A 10124-nucleotide genomic window follows, 5' to 3' on the forward strand; every position below is an offset into this window, starting at 1 on the left:
ATGGATGCTGGATATTAGCCCTTTGTCAGATGAATATATTGCAAAAATGTTCTCCCATTCTGTAGCTTGTCTCTTCACTTTGATGGTAGTTCCATTTGCTGTGCAGAAGCTCTTTAGTTTAATTTGATCCTATTTGTCAATTTTTGCTTTTGTTGCAATTGCTTTTGGCATTTTTGTCATTAAATCTTTGCCATTCCTTTGTCCAAAATGGTATTACCTATGTTGTCTTCCAGGGTTTTTACAACTTTGGGTTTTAATTGGGTTGATTTTTGTAATACGGTATAAGAAAGAGGTCCAGTTTCAGTCTTCTGCATATGGTTAGCCAGTTATCCCAGCACCATTTATTAAATAGGGTATCCTTTCCTCATTGCTTGTTTTGTCAACTATGTCAAAAATCAGATAGTTTTAGTGTGCAGCCTTATCTCTGGGTTTTCTCTTCTGTTCCATTGGTCTATGTGTCTGTTCCTGTACTGGTAACATGTTGTTTTAGTTGTTGTATCCCTGTAGTGTAGCTTGAAGTCAGGTAACATGCTGCCCCCATCTCTTTTCTTTCTGCTTATGATTGCCTTGCCTATTTGGGCTCTTTTTTGGTTCCATATAAATCTTAAAATTGTTTTTTCTAGTTCTGTGAAGAATGTCACTGGTAATTTAATAGAAATAGAATTGAATCTATAAATTCCTTTGGGTAATATAGCCATTTTAATAATATTGATTTTTTTTACTCATGAACATGGATTATTTTTCCATTTGTTTGTGTAACGTCTGATTTCTCTGAGCACTGTTTTGTAGCTCTCCTTGTAGAGATCTTTCACCTCCCTGGTTAGCTGTATTCCTAGGTCTTGTCTTGTCTTGTCTTTGTCTTGTCTTACCTTTCGTGGCAATTGTGAATGGGATTGTGTTCCTGATTTGGCTCTTGGCTTGATTATTGGTGGTGTATAAGGGTGCTAGTAATTTTTGCACATTGATTTTATATCCTCAGACTTTGCTGAAATTGTTTATCAGCTTAAGGAGCTTTTGAGTCAAGACTATAGGGTTTTCTGGATATATGATTATGTTGTCTGCAAACAGAGGTAGTTTGACTTACTCTCTTCCTATTTGGACACTCTATTTCTTTTGCCTGATTGCTCTGGCAAGGACTTCCAATATTGTGCTGAATAGAGTGGTAAGAGAAGACATTCTTGTCTTCTGCCAATTTTCAAAGGGAATGCTTCCCTTTGCCCATTCAGTATGATGTTGGTTGTGGATTTGTCATAGATGATTTTTATTATTTTGAAGTATGTTCCTTCAATACTTAATTTATTGAGTTTTTTTTTAAGATGAATGAATATTAAATTCTGTCAAATACCTTTTCTGCATCTATTGAGATAATAATGCGATTTTGTCTTTAGTTCTGTTTATGTGATGAATCACATTGATTAATTTTCTTATGTTGAACCACCTTGTATTCAAGGGATTAGACCTACTTAATTGTGGTCAGTAAGCTTTTTGATGTGCTGCTAGATTTAGTATGCTAGTCTTTTGAGCATTTTTGCATCAATGTTCAAGGACATTGGCCAGAAGTTTTCTTTTGCTGTTGATGTTGCTGTTTCTCTGCCAGGTTTTGGTATCTGGATGATGCTAGCCTCAATGAATGAGTTAGGGAGGAGTTCTTTATTCTCAATGTTTTGGAAGAGTTTCAGCAAGAAATGATACCAGTTCTTCTTTGTACATCTGTTAAAATTTGGCTGTGAATCCGTCTGGTCCTGTTTTGTTTTTGTTTTTGTTTTGTTTTTTTTGGTTGGTAAGCTATTTATTACTGACTGAATTTCAGAGCTTGTTATCAGTCAGTCAGTTTAGGGATTCAGTTCCTTCCTGGTTCAATCTTGGGAGGGTGTCTGTGTCCAGAAACTTATCCATCTCTTCTAGATTTTCTAGATTATGTTCATAGAGGTGTTTATAATATTCTCTGAGGATAATTTGTATTTCTGTGGAGTCTGGAGTCAATGATAATATCTCCCTTGTCATTTCTGATTGTGTTTATTTGAATCTTCTCTCTTTTCTTCTTTATTACTCTAGCTAGCAGTCTATCTATTTTATTAATTTTTCCATAAAACAAACAAACAAACAAACAAACCGGATTCTGGATTCATTGATCTTTTGAATGTTTTGTTGTTGTTGTTGTTGTTGTTGCAGTCTCCTTCAATACAGCTCTGATTTTGATTATTTCTTGTCTTCTGCTAAATTTGGTGTTGGTTTTCTCTTGGTTCTTTAGTTCTATTAGTTGTAATGTCAGGTTATTAAATTAAGATCTTTCTAACTTTTTGATGTGGGTATCTAGTGCTATAAATTCCCCTCTTAACACTGCCTTAGCTGTGTCTCAGATTCTGGTTGTATCTTTGTTCTCATTAGTCTCAAAGAACTTCTTGATTCCTGCCTTAATTTCCACATTTATCCAGAAGTTGTCCAAGAGCAGATTATTCAATTTCCATGCAATTGTATGATTTTGAGTGAATTTCTTAGTGTTTATTTCTAATTTGGTTGTACTGTGGTCTGAGAGATTGTTTGTTATGATTTTAGTTTTGGGGGGAGTGATCTCCACCTTGCTGCCTCAGGGCTGCAAATTCCATAGACATGTTGGCATCAGCACCACTATTGGCAAGTTCTGAGTGCTCTGTAAACAAACTCTTATTTGAGCTACACTCATTCTTTTATATATTGTCTGTGGTCACTTTTCTATGGCGACTTTTGTGCTACAGCGGTAAAATTTAGTAGTTGCAACAGGGAACTGAACTGAAAAGCCAAAAGTATTTACTCTGACTCTTGGCAGAAAAAAACAAACAAACAAACAAACAAACAAACAAAAACAAAAAAAAAGGCTGCTCTAAGTTAAATACAAAATTTTCACACAACCAAATATCATGGCATTTACCTGTTAGTAAATAAATTTCTGAATACAGGTGAATGTAGAAGGCAAGATGAGGACAGAAGACAAAGTGGATGTTTTAACTTCTGAATGAGCAGACTCAGTTTCCACCTGATGACAGCAATTTGGGATGTACACCTGTTTTCTCAGCCCCAAGGCAATTCTGGAAGTTGTTCTTGTCAGAACTACTGTTTCAGAGTACCATATTGTACATATATCATTCTAGGGGAAAAAACAGCTCTTCTTATTTCCTTGTCTCTTTGCTAGCTAGCATTTAGAGAATAGGAAATGCTCAAACTCTGCTGCCTTTCCTTCTGGCCCCAACATTCACCTTAAGAGCCTTCCCTACACAGAAAGTGTATTTATCTTTAAAGTAATTCCTTGGACCTTATTCTAAGGGTATATGCCCTGGCTACCCTCTGCTCAATGTTGAGAACAGTGGACAGAAAATCTACAGACCCAGCTCCTTGGAATGTAAACCTTTATTTAATTATCTTGATGACTGTCCTAGAACCCTTTTAGGATCTGTGTTTCACTATAACATGGAGTTTCCCTAGGACAGGAGTTCTCAAACTTTATGTGCATTAGAATCATCTGAAAGGCTTGTTAAAATCTAGATCCTTGGATTCCACTCACAGAATTTCAGATTTGTGGATCAGGAGTAAGATTCAGGAATTTTCATTTCCATCAAGTTCCCAGGTGATGATGCTATTGTTGGTCCAGAAATCACCCTTTAAGAACTCCTGCTTTAGAGTTTTATTGTGAAGAACAGGTCTTATCTGTAGAGTAGTTTTTCTCATTTTTGCCTTGAGATATAGTTTTTCCCCCATTTTCCATCTTCCTGTACTTTATCAATATATGGTACACTAATAGTATTTATTTTTTTTTGTTTTGGGGCAGATTTTATTCTTTCAAACTCCTCGTTCTATTTTTTCCTAAGCATTGGAAACAGGAGGGGAGAGAGACACATACACTTCATTTCTGTTGTGATCTAATCTTCCTTTGTGATTTCATCTCATTCCTTTACACTTAAGACTTTTTATTCTGTATCTGTCTCTAGTATTTAAGTTGTTAAAGGTCACCAATTGCAATTTATTTTAGAGTGATAATTTAACTTTGTTTTTCCAAATAGTTAATCATTTGTCCTAGACCATTTGTTCAATAATCTTTCTTTTTCTCACTGATTCGTAATGCCACCTTTAATATATACTAAGTTCGCATCTATACTGCGGTCGATTTCTGGGCTATCAAATCCATTAAATTGATCTGCCTGCCAATTCTTTTGTCAGTAGCATCCTGCTTTCATTATTGATGTTGTATTATCTGGTAGGCAAGTTTCTTCCATTAGTCTTTACTTTCAACATATCCTTGGCTATTTTTGCCCTTTATCACTTTGCCACACCCCCATTTCCCCATCTATCTTGGATTTTTAATGAAGATTCCATGTCTATTAAGCATTTTGTGAAAGATTGGTATCACTTTTCCAATGCAAAAATATACCAATTTACTCAATACTTCTTTTATATAGCTCTAATTTTTCTAGTGTTCTACAAAAAGGTCACACACTTCCCTATTTTGTCTTTTTTGTTGAAATTATAAAATGGGACTATATTTTTCATTGCAGTTTCTTATTCTCATTTTGAGAGAGTTTTGGGGTAGAGTAGGAGGAAGAATTTCAAGAAGGATTTTTTAAAAATAAGAGAATTTGAGGTGAATTGGGAGTTTTGGCTCATGAAAATGGGTTTTATTTTTGATTTCTATACCTTTGAATTAGTAGCAATGCTTGGTGTTTCTTGACTTAGAATCCATGATAATATGTTTGCATTATGCTAAAATATTATAATCAAACAAAAATGTTAAGCATCTAATAATAACAGAAATGCAATTCATAACTGATCTGTCCTTTAGTAGCTGCAGATGATGCAGTTCAGTAAGTGTACAATTAGGCAGATGTCCTCCTTTTTATTTTATCTAAGGCAAGTTCACTCAGTGCCAAGGCCTTACCAGAATATGTCAGCTCCTCAACAATCTTCTTTAATTTAGCTGATATTCCCAAATGATCTTTCCAAATTTGAATGATGTTTTGCATATTGCCTTTAGTTCACAAAACAGAATGTATTCTTCAAGTAATAAAATCTTATTCTGGTACTAAAATTCAGTCAGGCATGCTCTGAATATATGCTGACATGAAAATGCTGCTTCATAATCCAGGGGGATATATAAAAATCAAAGAAAAAATTATCTTGGAAAAGAAGCTTATTTAGAAAGTTCAGCAACTATAAGTTAAAAAAAAAAGAAAGAAAGAAAGAAAAAGAAAAAGAGAAACAAAACCCCAAAGCCTGAAGTATTCATCAAATCTAAAGCATTTCAACAGATCTAAGATACACCTATAATAAGGCATGCCATTGTTTTATGTACCCCAATGAAAGGAACAGATTCTACCATACAAATTATAGATCATAAAACTCATCCCAATTTTAGAGATTTTATAATTGGGGGAAAAATGTGTTTTTTAGAATTATTTGTATATGTTTTACTGCTTTGGACTGTAATCAACAGAAACTTGATTCACAAATGGATTGGATCACATACCTAGAAACCAATAAAAAGGACTGGCTTCACTACCATACTCTCATGGCAGAAGGTAAATGGGAGCTGATGTGTGCAGAGGTCACATGCCATGAGAGGAAGCAAGAAAGAGAAGGTAGATGCAAGGCTTCTTTTAACAACCAGCTCTCATGGGAACTAATAGAGTGAGCACTCACTGCCCGCTTCCCCAGGGTGACATTAATCCATCTCATGAAGGACTTGCCCCCATGACCAAAAGACCTCCCCTTAAGCCCCACCTCCAACATTGGGATCAAATTTCAACATGAGGTTTAGAGGGGCAAACATCCAAACTATAGCAAAAAGGATATCCTTACTGGTCCATAATCTTAGTGGGGAAGTTTCTAGTTTCTCATGATTAAATATGATGTTAGCTGTAAGTTTTTTGCAGGTATTCCTTACCAGGAAGTTCCCCTCCATTTCTAATTTACTGAGAGTTTTTACCATGAATAGGTAATGAATTTTGTCAAATGCTTTTTCTGCATCTATTGATAAAATTATGTGATATTTCTTCTTTAGCCTGTTGATGTAATAGATTACATCAATTGATTTTCAAATGTTGAGTTAGCCTTGCATACCTAGAATAAGTTCTACTTGGTGTGTTGTATAATTTTTTTAAGTTGAATTCCTTTGTTAGTATTTTGCATCTGTGCTCATGAGAGATATTGGTCTGTAGCTTTTTTTTTTTTTTTTTTTTAAATAATGTCTGCCTGGTTTTTGTATTAAGGTAATACTGGCCTCATAGAGAGCTAGGAGATATTTCTTCTGCTCTGTTTTCTGAAATAAATTATAGATAATTGGTATTTTTTCCTTAAATATTTGGTAAGATTCACCTGTGAATCCATCTGGGCATGGTGCTTTCTGTTTTGGAAAGTTATGAATTTCTTTACTACATATAGGCATATTCAAATTGCTTATTTCTTCTTGTGTAGGTTTTAGAAGATTGTGTCTTTTAAGGATTGGTTCCTTTCACCTAGATTATCAAATTTGTAAGCATAGAGTTACTCATAGTATTCTCTTATTACTCTTTTAATGTCCATGGGATTTGTAGTGATGTTCCCTCTTTTATTTCTGATACTAGCAATTTGTGTCCTTTCTCTTTTTTCTTAGCCTGGCTCAAAACTTAGCAATTTTATTAATTTTTTTCAAAGAAACAGCCTATAATTTTGTTGATTTTATCTATTGAGTCCCTGTTTCCAAATTCATTGATGTGTGCTCTCATTTTTATTACTTTTTTTGTTTATTTTGGATTTAATTTGATCTTTCTTTTAAAGTTTCCTAAGGAAACTTAAATTACTGGCTTTAGATTTTTCTTATTTCCTGATGTATGTATTCAACGCTCTAAATATCCCTTCAAGCACTGCTTTTGCTGTATCTCACAAATTTTGATAAGTAGTTTTAAATTTTTCATTTAATTCAAAATGTTTTAACTTCTCTCGAGATTTCTTCTTAAATCCATATGTTACTATGAAGTGTGTTGTTTAATCTCCAAGTATTTGGAGATTTTACAGCTTTCTTTCAGTTATTGATTTCTAGTTTAATTCCATTGTGGTTTAAAAGAAGACATTATATGATTTCTATTTTTTAAAATTTGTTAAGGTAAATTTTATGGCTCAGAATGTGGACTATCTTAGTAAATGTTCAATGTGAGAAGAATGTATATTCTAGTATTGTAGAATAAAGTAGTCTACAGATATCAATTATGTCCAGTTGATTGATGGTGTTATTGAGTTGTGTCATTACTAATTTTCTGCCTGCTGTAACTGTCTATTTCTGATATAGAGGTGTTAAAGTCTCTGACTATTATAGTGGATTTGTCCATTCCTTCTTTTAGTTCTAGCCTCACATATTTTGACCCTCTGTTGTTAGGTGCATACACATTAAAGATTGTTATGTCTTTTTGGAGATTGACCCCTTTATCATGATGTAATACCCATCTTTATGCCTGATAACTTTCCATGCTCTGAAGTCTGCTCTGTGTAAAATTAATATAGGTACTCTAATTTTCTTTCAATTTGTGTTAACACAGTATATCTTTTTCTACCCCTTTGCTTTTAATTTATATATGTCTTTATATTTAAGGAGGGTTTCTTGTAGACAACATATATGGTGTTTTTGATACACTCAATCTTTATTAATGCGTGCATTTACCATTCACGTTTGAAGTTGCTGTATAGTTGGATTAACATATACCATATTTGTTACTGTTTTCTGTGTTCCTTTATTCTTTGTTCCTATTCTTTCATTCTTTTTATCATCTTAGTTAAGCATTTTATATTATTCAATTTTCTTTTCCTTTTTAGCACTTCAGTTATACTTTCTTTTTTACTCATTTTTGGTGGTTATCTTAGAGTTTGCAACATAAGTTTATAGCTAATCCAATTCCACATTCAGAAAACACTGTACCCCTTCACAGGTAGTGTGAATACATTATAACACCAAAATAATTCTCATTCATCCCTCCCATTTCTTATATAATTGTTGTCATTCATTTTACATAAACATACATAAATATATTTATACACACATAAGGATACCTAAACAAATGCATTGTTGCTATCATTAATTTGGACAATGTGTTATCTATTATATCAATTAGGAATAAGAAAAATAATGTTTTTTATTTTACCTTTACTTATTTCTTCTCTGATGCTTGCTTGCTTTATTTGGATCTAAGTTTTTAACTATATAATTTTCCTTCTTTCTGAAGAAAGTCTTTTAACATTTCGTTCAAGTCATGTCTACAGACAATAAATTCTCTCAATTTTTGTTTGTCTAAACATCTTTATTTTTCTTTCTCTGTTGAATAATTTCAGAGTACAGCATTCTAAGTGGTGTCTTTTTTCTGTCAAAACTTTAAATATTTCACTCTACTCTTTTTGTTTACATGGTTTCTCAGGAGAAATCTGATGTAATACTTATGTTAGCTTCCCTATAGGTAAGGTATTTATTTTCTCTGGCTTTTTTTCTTTTAAGAATTTTTCTTTACCTTTGATTTTTTGTAGTTTAAAAAAGATGGCGGCCTCCATGTGCAGCGGGTTTCTGGGGCCCAGGGTGCTGTCCTGTAGCCGAGAGCTGCCTTGCACTTGGCGGGCCCTGCACACCTCCGCGGTCTGCGCCAGGAACCAGGCGGCACGAGTCCACGTAAGCAGGGAGACAAGCCAGTGACCTACGAGGAGGCACACCCTCTGCACTGCATCGCCCACCGTAAGGGCTGGCTGTCGCTGCACACAGGTAACCTGGATGGGGAGGACCATGCTGCAGAGCGAAAGGTGGAGGATATTTTCCTTCATAAGTTCATGTGGGGTACCTTCCCCCGCTGCCTGGCAGACCAGCTGGTTATAAAGCACCGGGCTAACCAGTTGGAGATCTGTGCCCTGGTCCTGAGGCAGTTGCTTGCACACAAATTCTGCTTCCTTGTGGGCTATAGTGAAACTTTGCTGTCCCACTTTTTCAAATGTCCAGTGCGACTCCACCTCCGAACTGTGCCCTCAAAGGTTGTGTATATCTAAGATGATCCCCCTTTTTTGCATCAAGCTGTAGCCTGCAGAGAATGGAAATGTGGGAAAGGAACTGTAAGTGAGGAAATGCATTCCTCAGAAGACCGAGGCGTGGTCTCAGCTGCTTTTTAAAAAGACCCTCTATGTTGATTTAAAAAAAAAAAAAAAAAAAAAAAAAGGTGTTCCCAGATGTAGTTTTTCTTGACATTTATTCCGCTTGGTGTTCTCTGAGCTTCCTGGAGCTGTTGTGGCAATTGACATTAATTTGAAGAAAATGCTCAGTCATCATTTCTTCCAAGTATTTCTTCTATTCTTTTTTTTTTTTTTTTCCCCCTTTTCCTGGTATCTTCACTGCACCATGTTACACTGTTTAGAGTTGTCCTACAGTTCTTGGATAGTCTCTCTTTTTTTCTTTCATTCTTTTTCTTTTTTGCTTTTCAGTTTGGGTGGCTTCTATTAAGATATCAACATGCTCAGAGATTCTTTCTTTAGTCATGTCTAGTCTACTAATAAGGCCATCAAAGGCATTTTAAATTTCTGGACAGTGTTTTTGATCTCTAGTATTTCTTTTGGGTTCTTTCTTAGAACTTCCATCTCTGCCTACCTTGCCCATCTGTTCTTGCATGGGATCTATTTTATTCATTCTATCCCTTTCATAGTCCATTTTTGTTGCTGTTACAGAAGGCCACAGACTGGCTACTTTATGAAGAAAAGAGATTTAGTTGGCTCATGAGTCTGGAAGCTGAAAAGTCCAACGACATCGTCCCAGCATTTGCTTGGCCATCTGATGGGAGCCTTCTTGTTGCATTATCCTATGACAAAAAGTGGAAAGGCAAGAGAATTTGTAAGACAGAAAGAAAACGGAGGTCAAACTTATCTTTTTATTAGGAGCCCACTTCTACAATAACTCACTCAATCCCATGATAATGGCATTAATCCATGACCTCATGGCCCAATAACCTTTTAAACATCCCACCTCTTAATACCATCACAATGACAATTAAATTTCAACATGAATTTTGTCAAGGACATGCAAACCATAGTATTACACCCCTGCCCCCGCAAAAATTTGTGTTCTTCTAATATACAAAAGTATATTTTTTCCATACCAATAG

At 34.9% G+C, this 10124-nt stretch overlaps 1 pseudogene; it reads left to right on the forward strand.

Moving 5' to 3' along the window:
• Positions 1–8524: 8524 nt before the first annotated feature.
• Positions 8525–9021, forward strand: LOC101045558 (small ribosomal subunit protein uS3m pseudogene; annotated as a pseudogene).
• The last annotated feature ends 1103 nt before the right edge of the window (positions 9022–10124 follow it).

Source organism: Saimiri boliviensis, chromosome 1 (genome assembly GCF_048565385.1).
Source record: "Saimiri boliviensis isolate mSaiBol1 chromosome 1, mSaiBol1.pri, whole genome shotgun sequence".
Classification (NCBI taxonomy): domain Eukaryota; kingdom Metazoa; phylum Chordata; class Mammalia; order Primates; family Cebidae; genus Saimiri; species Saimiri boliviensis.